This window comes from Mus caroli, unplaced genomic scaffold, assembly GCF_978045245.1.
Source record: "Mus caroli unplaced genomic scaffold, Mus_caroli_1 scaffold_19, whole genome shotgun sequence".
Taxonomy (NCBI): Eukaryota; Metazoa; Chordata; class Mammalia; order Rodentia; family Muridae; genus Mus; species Mus caroli.
Window position 1 is genome coordinate 51,199,842 of NW_028227274.1, and position 23,801 is coordinate 51,223,642.

Sequence of the window (23,801 nt, forward strand, 5' to 3'; positions counted from 1 at the left end):
GATCTTGGGCTGTGTGAGAAAACTTGCTGGGCTAGAGAAACAACTCAGCAGCTAAGAGCATGAATCACTCTTGCAGAGGACAGGAGTTCAATTCCAGCACCCGAGTCACGTGGTACACACACACACACACACACACACACACACACACACAGAGGAGAGGGGGGGATAATAAAAACCTTTTAATTTTAGATTTATTTTTTATTATTTAATGTGTGTGTGCGTGTGTGTGAATGTGTGTGTGTGCGTGTGTGTGAATGTGTGTTTGTGCGTGTGTTTGTGTGTGAGTGTGTGTGAATGTGTGTGTGTGAGTGAATATGTGTGTGTGCATGTGTGTGTGTGTGTGTGTGTGTGTGTGTATAGGTGGCCATCGAGAAGAAGGTGCTGAGTCCCTGAGTCCCCTGGAGCTAGAGCCGTTTAAAAAAAAATTAAAAATTAAACCAAAGCAAAACAAACAGAAAGCCCATTAATTCTGTTTTTAGCCCCTCGTGTGAGGTATGGCGCAATGCTGTCAGTCACAGGGCATCCACCTTCGGCTTCTGTCCTCACTCCCCCATTTCCTTCCTCTGTCATTGATTCCAATTTAAAAATAAGGAAATCACACTTGAAGCTTTATCACCAGCCCTCCACAGAGAGGAGGAAACGCTAGGTTTTACTGGGGGAGGGGATGCGGGAGAGTAGAAAGATTTAACTGCAAATATATGGACTCTTCAAAGTAGAATGGGGAAAGAATGACTTAGTCTTCTACACAGGACATAGACTAACACATGTGAGTGTGTGTGTATGGATATGGATATATCTATATCTATATCTATATATTTATGGTTGTGTCCCCACTCCTCTTCTTAGGGAAAGCGTAGTAAACAACAGGACAGTCTTTCTACTTTGCCTTTAAAAGTGATTGTGTGCATGTGCCCAGCAGGAAGTGTGCATTCTATGGCACACTTCTTCCCCTCCACCTTTAAGTGGGCTCCAGGGATGGAACTCAGGTCACCAGGCTTAAAAGGCAAGTAAGTGCCTTGACCTAGTGAGTCATTCTGTTGCCCCCAGACTTGCCTTTTCCTCACATAACCAGAGCTCTTTGTAAGAGATACTTACAAGTATTGTGTACAAGGATGCCCAGATGTTTGCCACAGTTACATTGCTTTCTGTTGACAGACTGACTGCCATCAACAAGCTTGTGAAAGGCAGTCTATTCCGTTCTGTTGTATTCTGTATAGAAACAGACTCTCCTGTAGCCTGGGCTGGCCTTAGCCTCCTGATCCTCTTTCTCTGCCTTCCAGGCACAGGGCTACGAGGTGTGTGCTATACATGACGAGCCTTTTAAAATTCTTGTTAGTGTGTTTGTATATTCCAAACAGTAGGTTACTGGGCCAAAAGTAGATGTGTGTGTCACCTCCGTGGACACTGGAGTGCAGCAGAGCTTGTGCTGGGTTTGCAGTTCTGTAGCAGTTTACAAAGGCTGCTTCAGTGCTTCATTGCCAGCCAACGTGTTGCTTCCGTTGCTCTTGGATTTTTACCAATCCGATAGGTGAAGCTGGACATGGTGACATTTGTAGTCCCAACACCTGGAAGGTGGTGTTAAGAGAATCAGAAATCTTAGGTCATTCTCAGTCGCACAGTGAGCTTAATGCCAGCCTGGGCTACCTGAGACCTCCCCACCCGCAACCCCCTTTTATGTCAGTCTGTTAAGATGTGTAGTCATCTTTTAATGCAACTTTTAATGTTAATAATTTCTTAAATTGTGATGTTGAACATCTTTATATACTCAAGAGCCATTTTCATTTTATTTTATGTGAATCATGTGTTTTTTATGAAGTTGGAATTTATTAAGGATTTTTTTCCCCCTTCAAGTAGGGTGTCATTATGTACTCCAAGATCACCAGGTTGATCTTGAATTCACAGAGCTACACCTGGCTCTGCCTCCTAGTGCTGGGTTAAAGGTGTGGCCACCAGATTTGGCCGGTTTGATTTTTGAGACAATGTACAATGTCCTTCAGGCAGGCCTTGAGTCACTATCTAGGCCAGGCTGGCCTGCACTCCTGTCTCAGCTCCCTGAGTGCTGACATTATAGGCATGAGCCTCCATACCTGGCTTAAAAAAAAACAAAAAGATAACAAAAAGATCATCGTTGGAATGCTAGATTGAGCAGAGGGCCCCAGGCTTGCTATACAAGTGCTCTGCCCCAGAGCTGCTCCCACAGGCCCCGCCCCTGAGTTGCTCCCACAGGCCCTGCCCCTGAGCTGTTTCTGCAGTCCTTAAGGTTTTAAGATACTCAATATGAGTATCAGGGAATCAACACATTCCACTGAAAGAGAAACGATTACTTCTTCACCAGCCACTCAACCTGGAAATAATGTCAGCCTCACACATAAACCAGGCAAATGGAAATAAAATGCTTTCATGAAAAATGTTCCCTTAGAGTTTGGGCTAGCAGCGAAGGTGGGTATTTATCTCATACCTAGAATATTTATCGACAAATTGGACTACTGGGAAGAATGTATTTCAAAAGCAAGATTCCTACCAGGAAGAGCTCTATATCTGAATGTAGCTTTCATTGAGCTTCCCCGGAGAAAAGAAAATATAAGTCAGACCATGCATGGGCTGGGGAAATCTAACTAATGGCTTGCCAGTGAAAGCAGCACACAGAATCCTATTTACTGCTCAGGAATTCCAGGCATCGGAGCCCTAAAGGATTGCTGAGGTTTGGGGGTGCTTCTTGTGTATGCAAACATAGCAGGCACGCTCACACAGTTCAGCTTTTTTGAGGTGACTTGTAAAGAGACTTCAGAACTAAAAGGTTCTCATTCAAGTAGTCAGCAAGGAAATGACGATTCTAGCCCTAAAGGTCATCGGGGATGTTAGAGTTGTTCCTTCCGGGTGATGTTTTAGATAAGTTATGAATATAAGTCACACATGAGCCGTGAGCTAGTAAAATCTCTAAGACTTTGAGAAAGTCATTATATTTTCCAAATATTTCTAGATTAGCTGCTTTATACTCTAGGGAAATAGGCGTGGGATAAAGCATGGTTGGTGCCATGCTTGGCTCATAAAAACAAGCGGCCACGTAGGGAGGGACGGAGACATGTCTAGCTTGTGTATGTTTGGAAATTACGTTGTCTGTCTTTCTCTTTCTACCTTTCCATCTACTTAACTACCGTCCATCCGTCCACCCACAGGCTTTCGTGATGTAGCACAGGCTACCTCTTGTGTTCCTTTCACCTCAGCCCCCTGGATGCTAGGATTACAGGTGCGCACCGCCACATCCCGGTTTGGAAACCACGTTTTAGAAGCCGACTTTCTGTCATGTGGGAGAATGTCATCTCATGGTTACTGAAAGTTGTTTGTTCCCACCCTGGTAACCATCTTTTAGCACCACGTTTGCATCTCCAGTCGGATACATGAATTCAATGGGAGAAGACTGAGAAGGCTCTTCAGTACTTTTCATTTATTTATTTATTTATTTGTTTGTTTGTTTTTGCGTACCAGAAAACTTCAGAAAGGGATTGATGATGTTCCATAAAGCCCAAAAGCCCTCTTAGACCTCACAGAGTTTGCTGATGAGACTGACTGGCTGTGTTTGAAATACTAGATTGTCCCCTGTCTAAGTTGTCTTTTTATTTGGGAAGGGATTAAATGGTATTTGAAATATGCTAACGTTTATTGTAAAAGTAGCTTAGTCAGATTTGTATTTTATAGTTGTCTCTCAGGCTACCTTTCCCTAGTTCTTGTAGAACTCAGGGATCTAGAGATTGTTCTAGAGACTCTGAGCCTCTTTTCCATCCTTACCTCTTCCTTTGCCTCACTAATGGGGATTCCTGCTATGGTCAAAATGGTATCATTAGGCAGACGAGCCTACAGGTTGGGGACATGAACTCTTTGCTTATTGTGATAAGGTCTTGTTACATAGCCCTGGCTGACCTCAAACTCCTAGTGATCCTCCTGCCTCAGCCTTCTGAAAACTGGGATAATAGGAGTGGCAACTCAGGGCTGGTGAGATGGCTCAGTGGTTAAGAACACTGACTGCTCTTCCAGAGGTCCTGAGTTCAATTCCCAGCAACTATCTGTAATGAGATCTGATTCCCTCTCTGGTGTGTCTGAAGACAGCTACAGTACTCATATATACATAAAAATAAATAAATGAATCATTTTTTTAAAAAAGGAGTGTCAACTCTACATCTGGCTTATGAGCTATATCTCAGAGAACCATTCTCATTTTCTTGTGGCTGGAGAGGGGGTTTTGGGGAGGGTGTTGTATGTTGCATGCACAGTTAAGGAGCTATGTTACTCCACATAAGAATGGTGATGGCTTCAACAAGCTCATTTCGACAGTAAAATGGTGACAGATAATGAGGTTTTAGATAAAGTTTGATGTTGAAACCAAGGACCTGCTGGCAGATTGGCTTGAGGTGAGAGAAGTAAGCGTGTATCTTAGGGTTTTACAGCTGTGAACAGACACCATGACCAAGGCAACTCTTATACGGACAACATTTTATTGGGGCTGCTTAACAGGTTCAGAGATTCAGTCCATTATCATCAAGGTGGGAGCATGGCAGTGTGCAGGCAGGCATGGTGCAGGAAGAGCTGAGAGTTCTACATCTTGTTCCGAAGGTAAACAGCAGACGACTGGCTTCCAGGCAGCTAGGTAGAGAGAATTAAAGCCCATGCCCACAGTCACACACTTACTCCAATAAGGCCACACCCACTCCAACAAGGCCACACCTCCTAGTAGTGCCACTCCCTGGGCCAAGCGTATTAAAACCACCACAGAGTGAGTCCGAGAATTTTTTAGGCTCAGCAAATGCGAAAATGATGGCGGCATTTGCTTCCTGCCAGAATTGGAGCCTCACATTGGTGACTGCTGCCACCCTTTCTTGCTCACTTTGGGACATGCTTGTTTTGAAATGTTTGACTAAATAAATGGGCACCCCCATGGTGTTGACTCAAAATTACCTCTAAGTCCAACTTTTGTCATAGGGCATTCATACAGAAATCCTTACGCTATCATTAATTCCCCCAAATAAAGAGAGTGTATGATACTTGATTCTTGATACGCTTGTATCTTCAATACTGTGATAGAAAATTAACAATGCTTAGTCTACCATGATAAAAGATCAGTGTATTTTACATGATGTGGGAGGTAGAGAGCAAGGTAAGATATTTCCTTAACATATATCCTAGCAGATCTCCAGAACAAGATGGGAGAAGGTTGTCTTGACAGTTTCCAGCTCCCGCCTGTCTCTATAACTGGTCCTATGGGTATAATGGCTTGTGTCTATACCCTCTGACTTCAGCAAGCATCTCAGGTACTCACATCTCACCTGCTGGAGTGACCCAAACTTTTATTTATGGTGAATCTGGGCCATTAGTGGTCCTGGCTAAATTGGGGTCCAGTCACCTTTATATAAAATGTAAAGTTTATTTTTTGATTACACTTATTTATTGGAGGAGGGTGGGATGCATGTGCCACAACCCATTTGTGGAGGTCAGAGGACAACTTGTAAGAGAGTTGGCTCTCTGATTCTACCTTGTTGGTCCAGGGCATCAAGTTCAGATTGTCTGACTTGGCACCAAACACCTTTTATGGGCTGAATAATCATGAAGGCCTAAGCTTTATTTTACTATTGATATTTATTCTAAACCGTCAGTGGCAGTGGAATGTAGCCAGTGACCCAGCTCAGCTGTTGTCCCCAGCATCCTGCAGTCGTCTCTTCAGAGACTGTATTAAGAATAGAGGTTATGATAATTTTCATCACAGGCTTAGTAGATAGGCTTGGGCAAAGGCTAGGACACACCCAAGTGTGGCTGTGGGCTTCTTAAGAGAAAGTCACAATTAAATGTCTTTGCAATAGTGACATATAATTTTGGTGACTTCTAAAGTTCCATCTTCAAGGGTACCTAAGGAACCCAAATGAGACCATAGGTTGGTTCTTGATGTACATTGGACAGGATTGCAGCTAATAAGATTCAAATCTGCATCTTTATTTATTCCTTGCAGAACATCATTGCCAAGCCTGCCTCTTAAGTTCTAGCGCAAAAAAGGGGTAACCTCCCCTCTTCCCTCATTTTCTGTTTCTTTAGATACTAGCCAACATCCTTAGCATGGTTGCTCTGATACTCTGGGCTTTTTCAATGTTTTCTTTGAAGAACCCCACACATTCTACAGCTACTTACGGACCCATTGCTCTCCCTAACTCAAAGGCATGACTTTTGTTCTTCTTCACCTCTGGTAGCCTGCCCTATTGTTTCTCACTCATACTAATAAAAGGTTCTCTAGAGTTCCAAAAGCAAACAGAAACCTAAGTCATGAGGGTTGGAGAGGAAGTTAAGTGTTTTGTTTTTGCTGTAAATGAAAGTTTATAGTCTTCCTTGTAAGAATCCCGGGAATTTTCAGGTTTACATTTTGGAGAGGACTAAGGTCACATGCTGTAATGCTCAGCAGGGCTTCCGCAGGGGCCCTGGGTATCTTAACATTTTTAGTTGAAATAAATATTGAAAGGAATATTGCTTGTCTGTAGGTGTCCTTCACAGCAAATGTTAATTGTGCTGGAATTCTTGACTCTTGATGAAAGCCTTCAGCCAGACTCTGGAATGAGGAGTTCCTTTCCTGTCCCATAGCCCCTGTGATGGTTTGTATATCCTTGGACCAGGGAGTGGCATCATCTGAAGGTGTGGACTTGTTGGAATAGGTGTGACCTGGTTGGAATGGGTGTGTCACTGTGGGTGTGGGTATAAGATCCTCACCCTAGTTGCCTGGAAGTCAGTCTTCCACTAGCAGTCTTTGGATGAAGACTTAGAACTCTCAGCTCTGCCTGCGCCATGCCTACCTGGATGCTGCCATGCTCCCACCTTGATGATAATGGACTGAACCTCTGAACCTGTAAGCTAGCCCCAATTAAATGTTGTTTTTTTATAAGACTTGCCTTGGTCATGGTGTCTGTTCACAGCAGTAAAACCCTGACTAATACAGCCCCTTATTCACCTATAAAAAGCTGTGTCCCTGTCTCTGTCTCTCTAACTCCGTCTCCCTCTCCCTCTCTCTTCCCCTCTCTCTTCCTCTTTTCCTCTCTCTGTCTCTCTCTGTCTGTCTCTGTCTCTCTCTCTCTGTGAAAGGGGGCTGGCCTGGAAGTTTCTCCTCCTTCCCCTTTTCCCTCCCCCCTTACTTCCTTCCCTCCCTTTCTTCCTTTTGAGGCAGGGCCTTATGTAGCCCAGGCTGGCCTTAAACTAGATTTGTAGTCAAGGATGACCTTGAACTTCTAATCCTTCTCTTTGCCCCACCTTCCCAGGAGTACCCCTCCATACCTGCTTTGTTCAGTGCTGGAGGTAAATACTGTGACTTTAGAAACACTACCAAATGATCCACATCCCACAGCACACCATTTAACTGGGATGTTTCTACATAGCTCAGTCTAGCCTCTAACTCACAATCCTCCTGTCTCAGCCTCCCAAGTGTTAGGATTGTAGTCATGTATCACCAACACCCAGCCTTGCACCCGAGGTTTTGGTGCTCATAGTGCAGGGCATAAAACGTTACAGAAGGAAGTCTGTTTCCTTGATCTCTCATCACTAAACAGTTAGATCTCGTTGTCAGTGAAAACTGATGAGCCCACCGCAGCTCCCACACTATTGAGACCGTGCTAATAAATGCAACAGTTGTTCATAATCTGGTGGTAAATGACCTTTAAATGCAACCATTTATGGAAGCTGTCCGTGGGGAACAATTTAACTTCCAAATGATGTTCAGGAGTACTTATCATTTAAATATGCTTCCTTCTGTCAATACAGAATAACAAACACTGGTTAGATTTCTGATGTTGATTCAGACGGTAGGAAATCTGCTGAATAAATTAGCATGCGTCTGATTTATATTGACCAAAATTTTTTACACTGCTGTGTTACAGGTCAAGGTGACATACATTTAAATGCACCATAGAGCAGAGGTCACTTCTGACTGACAGGAGTGCTTACGCTGTTTTTAATTGACTTTTAAATATTATTCTTAAATTGTTTCTTAAGAGCCAACTGTTCGACACAGGGTTGAGTTAACATAGGATGTTAACGGAGATGTTATTTTAAAAGTCAACAATCTTGGACCATTCCCCTAAAAATTATGGGAGTATATTATGGCTTTATTTTAGCTGCTAATTTGTATCAGATACTGAATGCATTAGGCCTTTTCCTTTGATTATTTTGAGAACCATTCTTAGAGAACATGGACAAAAAAACCAAAGTAATAGACAGTTACTACAGGAAGTACTTCTGAAGCAAGACTGTTTTCTTAATGCCTTTGAGATTTTCCATTGATGCTATTATGTGTCTGGGAAGGAGATTTCTCTGCAGGGGAGAGATGTGGGGGACTTGTTCCAGTCATTCCTGAGTGATCTGGAAGCCTTCGTAGCCCTTGATCCGCCCTCTGAGAGAGTATCTTCACATAGAATCTCAAAGCTTTGGCATCTCAACCCAAGGCATTTTGGTTTCCACTCTTCAGGTTTTCATTTTTTGCTTCACAGTTGAGTGTGGAACTGTACAAAAAGCTTTTAATCTTTTTAACCATGGGGATTTTTTTTTTAAGCCAGTCATGGTGGTGAATGCTTGTACACCCCAGCACTAGGAAGGCCGAGGCTAGATCTTTGAAGCCAGCCTGGACTAGTTATCTGAGATCCTGTCATTAAACAAACAAAACTAAAACTCAAACCAGCCAAGCAAATACATATCCCCAAACATGAAAAGGCAAAGGAAAGGGGGCTGGGATGGTGGCTCAGTGGTTACTGCCTTAGAGAGGGTGCAGATTTGATTCCTAGATGGTGGACTGCTCAAAACCTCCTGTAGTGTCAGATCCAGGGGACTGAAGCCTTCTGGCCTCATGGGTACAGTGGCATACATTCACACACACACACACACACACACACACACACACACACACACACACACCTGCCCTAAAAATTATAAAAACAAATTAAAACAAAACAAAAACCCGTTGATTTTAACCAAACAGTGTGTGTGCTTTGGGGCTTGGGGTAAGCAGGCTGACCTGGGCCTTGCATCCTGAGGAGATGCACGTCAGACGTCAGCACACAGTCTGTCCTCCAGAGTGAGCAGGCTGAGTGCAGTTCTTTTTTTTTTTTTTTGGTTTTTCGAGACAGGGTTTCTCTGTGTAGCCCTGGCTGTCCTGGCACTCACTTTGTAGACCAGGCTGGCCTCAAACTCAGAAATCCGCCTGCCTCTGCCTCCCGAGTGCTGGGATTAAAGGTGTGCGCCACCACGCCCGGCTCCTGAGTGCAGTTCTTTAGCCTTGCCAGGTTAGTGACAGTCGTAGTTAGGGGCAGGGGCAGGGGCAGGGGCAGGGGCAGGGAGGCAGGGAGGCAGGGAGGCAGGGAGGCAGGGAGGCAGGGAGGCAGGAAGGCAGGGAGGCAGGGAGGCAGAGAGGCAGAGAGGCAGAGGAGAGGCAGAGAGGCAGAGAGAGAGAGGCAGAGAGAGAGAGGCAGAGAGAGAGGCAGAGAGAGAGGCAGAGAGAGAGAGGAAGAGAGGCAGAGGAGAGGCAGAGAGGCAGAGAGAGAGAGGCAGAGAGAGAGAGGCAGAGAGAGAGAGGCATTGAGGCATTGAGGCAGAGAGGCAGAGGCATGGGGATCTCTCAGTCTAAGGTCAGCCTGGTCTATAGATTCCAGAATAGTCAGGGATACACAGAGAAACCCTGTGTCAGAAAAATAAATAAATAAAAAGAGAAGAAAGTGGTGGGGGAATGAATGACAGCTTGGTGTGCCTGTGGGATGAGTCACTCGCTGGTGTCAGGGAGGAAGGGAGGACAGAGCCCTGCAGTGGTATCAGATGCAGAAGGAGGTGGCAGAAGCAGTGAGCCAAGTGGAAAAAGTTTTGGTTGTCAACCCCCACCGAGGTAGGCTAAGTGAAAGGAGGAGGGGTGTGCTGGCCAGTGTTTGTTGTGTTGTTTGTTGCCCGCTCTACAGGAGCCACTGATACCTGGAAAGGGGAGCCACAATTAGGAAAATGCCTCCGTCAGAGCACTAACAAGCTCTGGGGCATTAGAGCCTAGCTCCCCACAAGCAGTGCAGTTGCTGGGCGTGTGGTCCTGGATCCAAGAAGAAGAAAGCCACGGAGAGCAAGCCAGTAAACAGTGTTCCTCCATCGCCTCTGCTTTAGTCCCTGCCTCTATAGTTTAGCCTCGACCTCCTAAAATAAACTCTCTTCTCCCCATGTCGCCCTTGGCTATGGTGATCACAGCAACAGAAATCAAACTAGGACAGGGAGGGGTTTGTAGTGTAAGGGTCTAAAAAGCTCTGAAGGAAGACCCCAGACTCAGATAGTATGCAAAAACAAAGAGCACTTATTCTACAGAAGCAACCAGCATGCGTGGGTCAACCATTCTTTGAAATGGCAACCTCAGATAAAGGCATCTAGGCCGGCCTTATAGGGAACTGGGGGAACTCTCTAGAAGGATTAGGTAATCTGAAATTTCATTGGTGGGTGCTAGGGGGTCACAGGTGATCAGTGGTCTACATTCCTGTGTCATGAACTGTCAGCCATGTGATGAAATAGGGCTGTCCAGCACAGATGGCCCATTCTGAGATGAGACATTTCCCCATTTTTGTGGTTCTCCCCAGGCTGTTCTTTGGGAGGGTGTTTTATGATCTTGTTCTGGATTTTATGGTCTGTTCCTAGAGCTGGTGTCTTGTCACCTAGTTTCTGGGACTTCCTGTCTATTGCTGAAGCTGGTGTCTTACAGCTGGTGCCTTTTTTTTTTTTTTTTTTTTTTTTTTGAGGCCTGGTCCTCAAAATGGAGGCATCAGGCCTGATCCTCAAAATGGAGACAAATGGGGTCCTTAAACAGGGACAAATGAGGTTTATATTGTCCTTTCAGTTGCCATTGTGATGGTTGTTACTGCTAAATAGCTAAATTTCCATCACAAGGACCAGGGCCTTTCTGTGCTAAAGCCAGCTGCTGATCCTAGTGCACATCCCTGGCTATACTTCAGAGTCATCCAGAAAGGCTACTCACTGGGGATGCCTTGCTCTCATTTGAGAGAGTTTGAGAGTTCTGGGGGCGTGGATTAAGTATCAGATGACCAACCTCCTGCTTCTCCTGCTGAAGACTGAACCTAAAATCTTGTCTGTGCTGAACAAATGGTCTATCACTGAGCTACACACCTATCCCAGCGGGAGGCTTTTTCTTTTGTTGGTTGAGCCAGGGTCTCACTGTTAGTCCTGGCTGCCCTGGCACTTCCTGTGTAGACACAGAGATTAGCCTGGCTGTGTCTCCTGAGCCCTGTGATTACAGGCGTGTGCCACAAGGCCTGGCAGGGAGGCTTTTACAATGGTCTCTGGTGCGATTCTGATGAGTAGCCAGGTGAAAGCTACTGCAATGAAGCATCCCCACGCCCACGATGACCTCTGAGGATATTATTAAGGTTTGAGACAATGGTGCAGAGCATGAGGCTATGAAGGGAGTTCAAAACAGCCCCCCAAATGGTTTTTCAGCCTCTGCCCTGGCTGTACGACTCTCTAGGTGATTTTAATTTGTAGGTAACCCTGCACACTGTGGCATGGGTAAGTTACCCTGTATTTCTGTTGCTGTGATGAACACCCCGAAGGAGGAAAAGATTTATATCATCTTACAGGTTACAAACTGTCATCAAGGGAACCTAATGCAGGAACTCAGGAGCTTGGACCAGAAACCACAGAGGAATTCTGCTTACCGACTTGGTTCTAAGCGCAGGTTTCCTACCAGCTTAGGTCTGTCTGCCTAGAGATGATGCCACCCATAGTGGGCTAGGCCCTGTTGTATCAACTAGTAAGCGAGAAAATGCCCCGCAGATTGCCCAGAGAAGTTAGTTCTACCCAACTTGACAACCAAGATGAGCCATCACACTGTTTCAGAAAGGTGCTCTCCAGAGTGTGTGCTGGGGTAGCATGAAGGAGAAACATCAGCTTTGCTTGGAAGATGTAGGGGGCGGCCACATTCTGATTCAGCAGAAGTGCTTCCCGTCCTGGCTTATAGGCACACCAACTTCAGAGAAACTCCTCTGACCTCAGCCTATTTGAGGAACTTCTAAGGCATGTGATGAAGCCCCGAGCCAGAGCCACTTGGTTCCACATCCCAGCCTGCTCACAAGTGAGGGAGCTTGTGAAAGTCATCTATTCTCCCAGAGCCGCACTTCCCCCCAAAACGCCTACCTCAGCTTTCTCACAGGCTCAAGTGTAAACTCTAGGTGCACAGTAAGAACTTGTAATGTGGGAACAGCTATTATTCATTCCGAATGCTGCTAATTATATACTTATAATTATATACTTATAATTATATGTTACACATTTTTGACAGTTGGGGTTCCCGATGGTATCATATATGTTACTTCCCTTTCATTGTATATTAGAATTTTTTTTCTCTTTGAAAGAATTCTGTATTCACCACTTCAATGGGAAACGGTGCCTTTTTTATTTGAAAGACAAGATCCCATGCTAGGTTGGTGTAGCCATGGCAGCTCCTGCCCTTTCTGCCTGCGTCTGCCACTGCCCCAGCTTTCTATACTGGCCTTGGCTCATGCTCAGCACCACTCTGTGCCTTGGGGGAACTCAGGAAAGGCCCAGGACTCTGCATCCATCCTGGATCTCTCGAAGGTGCTTGGAATGCTCACACACTGACACTACTGTCAGAACACATTCTGTTTGACATTATCAGAAATCAAGCACAAAGTACTAAATGTCTTGAAACTCTATGACAACATTAAAAGCACTCAGTAAATTCTCATTTTATGAAGTACCAAGGGTCAGATGGTTTGGGCCAACTGGAGATTATTTTGGCTATGGGAGATAATTTGGAGTTGAAATTCCTGATAGGGATGCAGAGAAGTTGATGTGTCCATGAGAAACTGTAGAATATATTGCATGTAAGAAGAATATATATGAATAATAGGTCAGTCTTCTCACCAAGTGGAATTCCAGTTTGGAGCAAGTTGGAAAGGTAAAACAGCTCCCTAAGCAAGTCCCTCATGTGCTGATGGAAAGTGGAAACAGTCGCTTTGACCCGTTGTCCTCTCGTCATCTGTGCAACAACTCACCATTTCCTGATCGAATTGACACTGGTGATGTTACACAAACACTGGCAACAACTGGCTGGTTGGACAGAGTAGATGTTCCACAGCACTTCCCAAAGACACACAGACACACGCACGCATGCATGCACGCACACATGCACGTACGTGCACATGTTCACAAGTTCCTAGCCAGTATTGGTTCTGCCGGAGTCTTCTGCACGTCTGACCCCCAGCAGCTCTCTGAAACCCTATGTCTGCCAAGTCTGCTTAGCAAATCCGTGGGATGACTAAGGAACAGCAACATCTGCAGCCTGGTTCTTAGGACAGCATCCAACCACAAACAGCCCAGCTCGGCTTTGAGGGATAAAGGAACTGGGCTCCAATTGTTTTCTCATCCACCATATTCGTCTAACTCCTCACCAGTGGGCTGCCACTTCTTCAAGTCTCTTGACAACTTTTTTGCAGAGAAAATGCTTCTGTGACCGGCAGGATGCAGAAAATGCCTTCCTAGAGTTAGTTGACTCCTGAAGCCTGGATTTTCATGGTAGAAGAATAAACTTACTTCCTGTTGCCCAAAAAGGCAAGAATTATAATTTCTACTTTGATGAATGAAGATATGTTTAAACCTAGTCACAGTGATTGAAAGCACAGTCTGGAAATGTCTTGCACCAGCCTGGTTTACTGCTGCAGCCTAGCAGTGGGACAGGGCCAGTCCTATTCACACCGGTGCAGTCTTGTGTTTCACTCTGATCAGAACTTGACTCCTGACTCATTGCTGTTGAGGTTCCGCCAGTTCAGATGAGGTCAGCTTGGGTGAAGGTTGTTTTTTTTTTTTTTTTTTTTTTTCTTTCTTCCCCCAAAGCTATTTTTTGCAGTCAGAGTTTGTTTTTCCTGAGTTCTGGCTCTAGTAAATCTCTGTGCAACTTTTTTTTTTTCCAATGACCTGGAGAATTCTAAATGCCTGGGTGGGGAAGCCAGCAGTCTAATTGGAAGTGTGGCACCGGCTTCGTAATGATCTGCTGTGAGTGTGTGGTCGATCTGAGTGGTTGGTGAGGCCTGATGAAGGGCTGGTGGGGAGAACCGGCAGATGCTATAACAAGTTGGCTGAGGATGAGGTAAAGTCACAGAGATGAGGCAGGTAAGGCACAGTTTTATATGAGTCTGGGAATAAAGCCTCGTTACAGAGCACTAGTCTAGGAGGTGCACGCTCTGGGTTCAATGCCAGAACTGTGCCCTGCTCCAGAGTCCTTAGCACCAGTATTTATTTAGATTTTTTTTCAACCAATGAATTTTTAAGGCCTTTGGACACTGTCCTAGACTTTTAGAGATCTAGGGTTTTATTTCTTTTTTAAAGGTTTTTTAAAATCTGCATGAATGTTTTGCCTGAGTATATGTGTGTTCACCATGTGTGTTTTTGGTGTCTGCAGAGGTTAGGAGAGCATCGGGTCCCCTGGACCTGGCATTGAAGGTGGCTGTGAGCCATCATGTGAGTGCCAGGAATTGAGCTCAGGTCCTGTGAAAGAGCAGCCAGTGTTCTTAACCACTGAGCCATCTCTCCAGCCCAGGTTTGTTTCTTTCTCTAAGACTCTTAGTAAAACCAGCAGACTCTTAAGGAAGTCTACCTATTTGTGAAATAGTATGTAGTAGAGATGTTGTTTTGTCCACTGATCTCTTATTGTTCTTAAGTCCCTACAGTTATATTGTTAAACATAAATTGGGACAGTTTGTTTATCATTAAGAAGGGCTAACAAGGAGACTGAGGACATAGCTTTGTTGGTAGAGTGCTTGTCTAGCATGCACAAAGTCCAGTGTTTGATTCCTAGCACCATATAAACCAGGTATAGTGTTACACGCCTTTAATCCTAGCATTTGAGAGACAGTGGCAGGAGGATCAGAAAGTTTAAAGTTATTCTTGGATTAGCATAGCGAGGTCAATGCTAATCCAGGCTAAATGATACCCTATGACTTAAGAGAGAGAGAGAGAGAGAGAGAGAGAGAGAGAGAGAGAGAGAGAGAGAGAGAGAGAGAGATTGAGAGAGAGAGAGAAAGGAAAGAAAGAAAAGAAAGGAAAGGGGAGGGGAGGGAAGGGGAGGGGACGGGAGGGGAGGGGAGGGGAGCGAAGGGAAGGAAATAATCTTTGCAATATGCCTAGCAAAGGTACAGTTAGTTCAGTGTCAGCAGATTTGTAATGGCTGTCCTCCGCCTGCACAAGCATGGCTTAGTTCCTTCCCCGAAAGCCATCCCATAAGTGTAACCTGGATGCCTGAGGCCATGGTAATTGGGATCCTGCTTGAGCAAGGGTCCTGAAGGCCCTGGCCTTGCAGCTGCCTCACTGGCTCTCTTGGGATGGTAACAGTGACTGGTGGGGTCATTCAGGAGGTCAGAGGTCAGATCTGAAATACAAACTCAGCATATTAGTGTTGCTTATGGGAATATGAGAGTTTTCTAAGTATTGTCACCAAGGATCAAAAGCCAGAAACTGAGCACTGAAGATGGTTGATGATTTAGTGGTTGGCTTATTTATTTAACTTTATTTATTTATCTAAAGACAAAGTGTAGTGGTTTGAATATGCTTGGTCCAGGGGGTGGCATTATTAGGAGGTGTGGCCTTGTTGGAGTGGGTGTGGCTTTGTTGGAGGAAGTGTGTCACTGTGGGCATGGGCTTTAAGACCCTTGTCCTATGGGGCTGGAGAGATGGCTCAGTGGTAAAGAGCACTGGCTGTTCCTCCAGGGGTCCTGAGTTCAATTCCCAGCAACCACATGGTGGCTCACAACCATCTGTAATGGGATCCAATGCCTTCTTCTGGTGTGTTGTGAAGACAGCTACAGTGTACTCATATAAATAATAATAAATAAATAAATCTTTAAAAAATAATTTAAAAATAAAGACCCTCATCCTAGCTTCTTGGAAGCCAGTCTTCTCCTGAGTACAGGCCAGCCTGGTCTACAGAATGCATTCCAGGGCAGCTAGGGTTACACAGAGAAACCCTTTCTTGAAGTACAAAGGAGAGAGGACTATTTAATTTTCGAAAATATCCTAGTACAATTTCAGTTTTGCTTCAGATTACTTAATTAATATATTTGACATTGCAAGGTAGTTAATTTTAATGAGTAGTTACATAAAATGTACACAGAGATTATTAAATATCACTGTTTAACCCGTGTTCTTATCCACACTCAATGGAAGAAAACTACTTATTACAATGTCACATAATCAGCCAATGCAGTGACAGAAGTAAGCATTTCAGTGCCTGATTAGTGCCAGCTCAAGGCAGTTACCAGCTGCCAGACATGGGTACATCCAGCCTTGTGCAAATAGTCTATGGTCCATGAAGCAGTGGCGAACGTTTGGTAATAAATTGTATTGAATGGGTACTTTGGTTTATTTGTTTTAGGTGCTGGCGTTGAACCTCAGCTCACAGGCAAGGATGGAGGTTTTGAGACTGAGCTGGGGAGGAGAGCAGTGTTGGGAGACTTCCAAGAGATGCTGCGCATGCCCTATTTGGAATGCTGGGCGGCGGGGGGGTGTAGGGGGAGGGCTTTAGCTAAGTGGATGGAAAGGATCGGGCTGTGAGAATAGTGAACCCCAGCAAATGTAGACCAATACAAATGAACTGTGTATGGTGGAGGCACAGCATTCAGGAGCTCCATGGTGAGTAAGAGCCATTGTGTGAGGTCCTGGAAGAGCTGCCTTGGTTATATGAGGCCCTGGAGGCCAGAGCAGCAGCCCGTGATGGAGGTGCTGTGTTGTGTCTTTTCCAGCTCCCAGTGGAGGGGAGAGGGTGAGAGCACTTCCTAGGAGATGGAGAAAATGAGTCATATAGAGGAGAGAAGGCCCCACCACAGGCACTGTGAGTAGCATTGGTAAGGACCACTGCAGGTCCTTCTGGGAGCTGGGCAGTTATGGAGTTAAGGGGTGGGGCCACGTCTTTGTGTAAAATGATAGAACTATACAAAATATTCTGAGCAGTGTAGTGACTGGGCCTTGAGGATGGCATGTGTTTGGGCTTCCTGTGAACATTCCAAAGAAAGCTAGATGGAAAACACGGTGGGGCTGAGCTGTGGCTGTCCAGCAAGATGGTCTGGACTAGGGCAGCAGTGTGGGGTGAGCTCAGGAGATGCTGAGAAGGATATCACTGTGCACCAGAACTGTCTGCAACCAGGCGCAGTGATGTGCACCTGTATACCCCTGCACAGTGGAGACCAAGGCAGAAGACTGACTTCCAGCCCACCCTGGGCAACATAGTGAGACCTTGGGCTATATAGCAAGATCATGTTTTATGCACCCCTCCCCCCCAAACCCTAATAACCCACCAGACTGTCTACATTGGTAGTTAAAAGAAGAAAAAAGTACTTTTCTGATTTCTTCCTGCCCTGTGCTCCTGAGCCCCTCCCCTCCCCTGCCCAAAGCTAGTTAACTTTTATTTCCTCTTTCAAATCAATTCCAGGTTCAAAAAAAAAAAAGAAAGAAAGTAGGACACCTTGGCTTTTGCTGCCCTTGACTCTTCCAGATGCCTCTGGCTATACTCTCTCTCACATCTACAATAAAAATCTTCTCTCAGCTGCATCTAGGAGCTGTCATGTCTTCATTCTTGTTGACTTAGGAATCATTGTCCGTTAGAAAAACAATGTGAGACACATAGCAACTTAGTAGAAGCTGTACTAAAAAAAAAAAATAAGTATGCAAAATGAATTGTATTGTTATATTTTAATCAAAAAATCAGCAATAGAGACATCACTTCTGAGGTTATTTTGGTTTTGTAGAAGTTCATGCGATTCGATCCTTTCACTGCTCAGGAATAACAGTCCTTCCAGTTGACAGGGCAGAGTAAGGAAGTAGGAGAGGTTTATTTTACACTGAAGCCTGCAGTGAAGAGGAATAGAGGTCCTTGGTATCAGGAGCCGTCTCAGGACTTGGCCCCTTCTGCTCCCAAGAGAAGCTTATTCCACCATCATCTGTCACCGTCTTAATTAGGATTTCTGTTGCTGTGAAGAAACACCACAACCAAGGCGACTCTCATAAACGCAAACAGTTAATTGGGGCTGGCAGGAGGCAAGGCAGTGTGCAGACAGATGTGATGCTGGAGAAGTAGCCGAGAGGTCTACATCTGGATCTGCAGGCAGCAGGATGAGACTATGAGCCACTGGTCTGGCTTGAGCATCTGAGACCTTAAAGCCCACCCCTAGTGATGTCCTTCCTCCAACAAAGCCACATCCACTCCAGCAAGGCCACACCTCCCAATACTGCCACTGGGTTTTTGTTTTTTTCCAAACCACCATAGTCTGCCTCCACTGTTGAGTCGAATTCTCTCCAGGCACTTGCTTCAGCTCAGGTAGGGAGTATTTTGTCTGTGGTCACCTTGATTTTAAGTTTATGGCAGTCTGAAACTAGGATGAGGAACTGGAGGGGGGGATGTCAGTCAAATCACATTTGACTGACATCACAAATCACATTGCAGATCACATTTCTATAGCCCAGAGTCGTGAGGCCTGGAATAAGTTTATAGTCCTTCAATGTGCCTCAGTTGCCTTATCTCTGAAGTGTGGTAGTCAGAACCACAAATATTGTTATTTATTTACATTGGGACATGGTCTCATGTAGCCCAGGCTGCCCTCATAGCTCAGGTAGCCTTGAATTCCTGGTCCTACTTTGTCTCTACTTCCCAAGTTCTAGGTCTACCATCTTGTCCAGCACAGATCTTAATTAAGTGAGATGCCGTGTCTATGTAATAGGATTATTGTGGAAGACTTAGAACACCTGGTAATTTGACCTTCAGTGAAGGCTTCTCAAATAATTTAAAATTTAAGATGTTTAGGTAATTTTATTTAAATGATCGTTAACTGCTGCTATAGCTAATTTTATTTTAATTTTAAAGGATTTTATCTTGAATTATACATAGATGTGTGTGGACGTGCGTGTGTGTGTGTGTGTGTGTGTGTGTGTGTGTGTGTGTGTGTGTGAGTACAGGCGTCAGACCAGAAGAAAGTGTCAAATTTCCTGTGACCTGCCTCATGTAGGTGCTGGGAATTGAATCCTGGTCCTCAGGAAGAGAAGCCAGTGCACTTAACCACTGAGCCATCTCTCCAGCCTCCATTACTATAGCTGGTTAAAAAAAATTGTGTATGTATTGCACACACCATGCTACATAGTGTGGAGGTCAGAAGACAGCCTGGTGGAGTTGGACAGCTCCTTCTTCGATGGAGTTTTGGGAATCAAACTGAGGCTTCGGCTGTAGTGGTGAGTATCTTTACTGGCTGAGTTATCTTACCAGTTTTCTTTCTCTGTACACACACACACACACACACACACACACACACACACACAAATTTAAATGAATAAATGTATGGGGAGCTAGAAATTTCTAAAGTTGCCGGGCGGTGGTGGCGCACGCCTTTAATCCCAGCACTTGGGAGGCAGAGGCAGGCGGATTTCTGAGTTCGAGGCCAGCCTGGTCTACAAAGTGAGTTCCAGGACAGCCAGGGCTATACAGAGAAACCCTGTCTCGAAAAACCAAAAAAAAAAAAAAAAAAGAAATTTCTAAAGTTTTAAAATAATTGTATTCATTGTGTGTATGCCTGAGTATGTGCATATGTTCGCGTGTGCATGAGTCCACAGAGGTCAGGGAGAATGGTGGATCTTCTGGAACTGGACTTACTGTGTGGGTGCTGGGGACAGAACCCAGGTCCTCTGTAAGAACAGGAAGTGCTCTTACCCTCTGAGGCATCTCTCTAGCACCTGAAGTCTTGACATCAGCGTTTAACCAAAAACTATCTCCTTCAGTTTTGCATCTTACTCTGGAAAATCCCACAGCATAGATTTCGTGTTTTGTCATTTTTAAGTTTTCTATTTACTAAATTGAAATATATTGAGCAGGAATAAGTGTATGTTTTATAGGAGACTCCTTAGGGAGTTTCAGAAATGGAATAGCACACTTGAGCACTGGGGGGCTGGAGTGTCTGAGAAGCACGCCTCTGACAGGCAACATTATTTTACTTGCAGTACAAACTGAAAAAAAACCTTTTCATTAAGAAAACATGAATACAGGGCTAGAGAAGTGGCTCAGGGGTTAAGAGCTCTTGATGCTCTTGCCAGGACCCAGGTTTGATTCCCAACATCCATATGGCAGCTCACAACTGCCCATAGCTCCAGTTCTGGGGGAATCCAGTGCCCTCTTTCAAAATGCATGGACATCAAGCAAACAAGTGGTACACAGACATATATGCAGGCAACGAACTCTTAAGAATAAGAGTAAATAAACCTTTACTCTCTCTCTCTCTCTCTCTCTCTCTCTCTCTCTCTCTCTCACACACACACACACACACACACACACACACACACACACACGAATGCCTAAATAAAAGCTGGTCATGATGGATGCACATCTCTAGAATCTTAGTAGCTGGGAAGATGAGACATGAGGATTGCCCCAGGCTAGCCTGTGCTACACAGCAAATTCAAAAAAAAAAAAAAACCATCAGCTACCCAAAGAAAGCAAACATATTTATATCTTGTGTGTGCCCATCTACACATTTGAATATATATCTATGTACATATATTTCTGAATGAAGAACCAGTGTGGAGCTTCGATGGAGATGAGGTAGGGACAAGCCACATGAACACTGCTGTTCATATGCCCTTTATCAGTTGGTTAGTGCTCTATTTTTCAAATGTGCTTTTGAAAAAAAAAAAAAGTCAGAGAGTCAGGTGGCGTCATTTAAAGAGGATATACGTACCTGCCTGCCAGCTTCCATCCAGTTCAGCCTTCTAATGGAGCCCACGGCTGATTTTTTTTGCCTATAAAAGTAGAAAATGGACCTGATAAAAATGTTTAGGCTGCAAGGTTTCCTTTTATTTATCATATCAGAAAAGAACAATGTTTCGTTGGGCTGTGGTCAAAATAGAAGGCGACCCCACTTGTTCAGAAAAGCTCAAATCCTCGAGATAAGGGGGCAGAGTAATAGAGTACAATAGAAAGAGTGGGGTGTAATTATTTGTAGCTTGTCAAGTGAAGCCCTTTCAAGCCCCCGGTGATTCGAATCTGGGAACTCTGCACAGTTCTGTAAACTAACTACAGGCAGCATCAGAGAAATCTCCCTGGCCTGCAGACAGCCCCGAAATTGCATCAGTTTGTCATGCACAGAGCATGCCAGCTTCACACAATAGCATTGGGTTGCAAATGGGCCTGGCCCCAAAGCTCTGAAACACATTCTGCCGTATCTGACTCTTGGCCTGCGATTTGTCATGTCCCCGCTGCTATCAGTGTGTGGTAATTTTAATAGATTCTGATGGTTTCCTCAGCGTTACACAGGATGCCTTTGGTTTGGATGGAGGGTGTGGCAGGGGCCCTTCTGGCCAGAGATAACAGGAATGTGTACAGGAACCTTAGAAATTCATCTGACTTCAATAAAATCTTGTTGTAGACTTAATGGTGCTAATTTCTGATTTAAAATTTGCATGACTTAATACTTATATAGCACCGTGGGATTTTTTTTCTCCCCTTTTTAGTTGACTCTAAAAATGTGTTATTGACTGACAGCAGACTAGACTTCAGACTCACAGCTGTGAGAATGGAGTCAGTGTAAGGTGATGGATAAGTTGGTCCTTTACCACTCATAAGTCAACAGACCAGGACACTCAGCAGTACTGGTGTTAGGACATTGAAAATGGGGCTGCCAGGCTCCACCCCAGATTCTGCAGAACCCAATTTGCCTTCCCTTTCTCTCCAGCTCCCTGGGGGATTCACCTGTATATGCAGGCTTGAGAAGCTATTGAGGGAGTGAAAGTCCACCCTTCCGACTGAATCTGTTTGCGTTTGGGCCACTTGATCAATTACTCGAAGCTTCAGATTCTGAAGGGAGATTATAATAGTTGTCATCACAAGGTGGTTTTGAAGACTGAACCGTGTCTGACTCTGTCTACTTGTATAGTAAGTAGCTGACAGAGCACTCTATACCATGTATATAATGGTAACTCCATAAACGTCTCTTCAGAGCGTTAGAAACTGCCTGATTGTGAAACGATTCGCCTGTGATTTTCATGGCACCAGGATTGTGAGATAAAGTTTTACCGAGCATGGCTGACTTTAGTGTCAGGTTGGCAGTATTGCCACATCACCACTTAAGTTGTTAATTTTTGCCCTACAGCATCCTTGTGATGTGTGTGACTCAGGATTACAGCTAAGCCATGGGAAGTGCTGGCTAACAGGACAGAAGTCCCTGATTGATGGAGGTTAGTACCATCTTGGGGCCAGCTAGGTTCTCTTCCAGAGCCCCAGGCTCCCTGACCTTTGCCCAGGTTATATAGAGCTCCTACCATCTTCTTTATGCCACAGCTCTGGACCAGTCTGGACCATATAAAAGTAACTAATTCGATTTCTTTTTCTCTTATTTTCTTCACAGTGAATCTCACAGTCATCTGTCTGTCTGTCTTACCTGTCTGTCGGTCCAGAGTTGATAGCTCTTATTGACCAGGTGGGGAGCATTGGTGCTTTCTTTTATGTAGCCTTCATTTATAACACCGGACCCGCCAAATTTTATTCCCCTGTGTCTTGTGCATGATAAGAAAATAAGTGCTCAAACACTGAGCATATTCTCAGCCTTTGTAAAAAAAAAAACTTTGATTCACGGGGACATGGTGGCACACGCCTTTCCTAACACTTGGGAGGCAGTGACAGGCAGATTGTTTTTCTGAACCCAGCCAGTGTGACATAGTGAGATCCTGTCACAAAAAAAAAAAATGTTTTTGATTAGTTATTATTTGTGTGTGTATGATGTGTGTTGGTGGAGGGTCATGGTATGTGCAGGCCACAGCACATATAGAGAGGCCAGAGAAATGTTTATAGAGTTGGTTCTCTCCTTTGGCGTATATTTATATGTTACAAGAATTGAACTCAGTGGTCCAGCTTAAGCTCTGTTACCTGCTGAATCATCTTCAGAGCCTCCATCTTGACCGCATCCATCCATCCTTTGGTGGGTTTGTTATTGTTCTTTAGATTATTTCATGTAATAGACATGTTTTGCGTCCATGTATGTCAGTTTACCATGTGCGTGCTGGGTGCCTTCATAGGAAGAAGGCATCAGATCCCCTGGAAGTGAGTTACAGACACGTGTAAGATACCAGAGGGTGCTGGGAACTGAGTCTGGGTTCTGTTAGAGCCACACGTGCTCTTAACCTCTGAGCCGTCTCTCTGCCCCATCCCTTGGCTTTTAAGGTCTTGCATAGTGCAGGCTGCCAGCCCCTCCACAGTGCGGGGATTACAGACAGACGCCACTTTGAGAGGCTTTTAATTGAGTCTTCAGAGTGAGAAAACATTTTTTTTTTTTAGTAAGGGTTTTGCAGGTATTTATGCTGTATTTTGTAGAAGAAAGAAAAATTTTAATAAAAGTATCTATTTATTCTGATTACTAATACATTTCTATTACCTTGAGTTTTCAGTTTATTAGATTGAATTCTTAACTCCTAAATCCAGTGTCCACCTTGTTGTCTGATAGCTGCTTATCTTTTTTTGTTTTTGAATTTTTTTTAAACTTCAGGGACAGTGTCCACAGGAAGGGGACTACCATTTTTTTTAAATATTATTTATTTTATGTATGTGAGTACATTATTGCTGTCTTCAGACACAGCTGAAGAGGGCATCAAATCCCATTACAGATGGTTGTGAGCTACCAGGTGGTTGCTGGGAATTGAACTTACAACCTCTGGAAGAGCAGTCAGTGCTCTTAACCACTGAACCATCTCCCCAGCCCTTGTTTTTGATTTTT

General features: G+C 44.6%; 1 protein-coding gene and 1 pseudogene across 2 annotated transcripts in view; both read left to right on the forward strand.

Moving 5' to 3' along the window:
* Snx24 (sorting nexin 24) overlaps positions 1 to 23,801 on the forward strand; it is a 142,501-nt gene that overhangs the window by 9,691 nt on the left and 109,009 nt on the right. The window lies entirely within an intron of this gene.
* LOC147000292 (acyl carrier protein, mitochondrial pseudogene) lies at positions 12,434 to 13,578 on the forward strand (annotated as a pseudogene).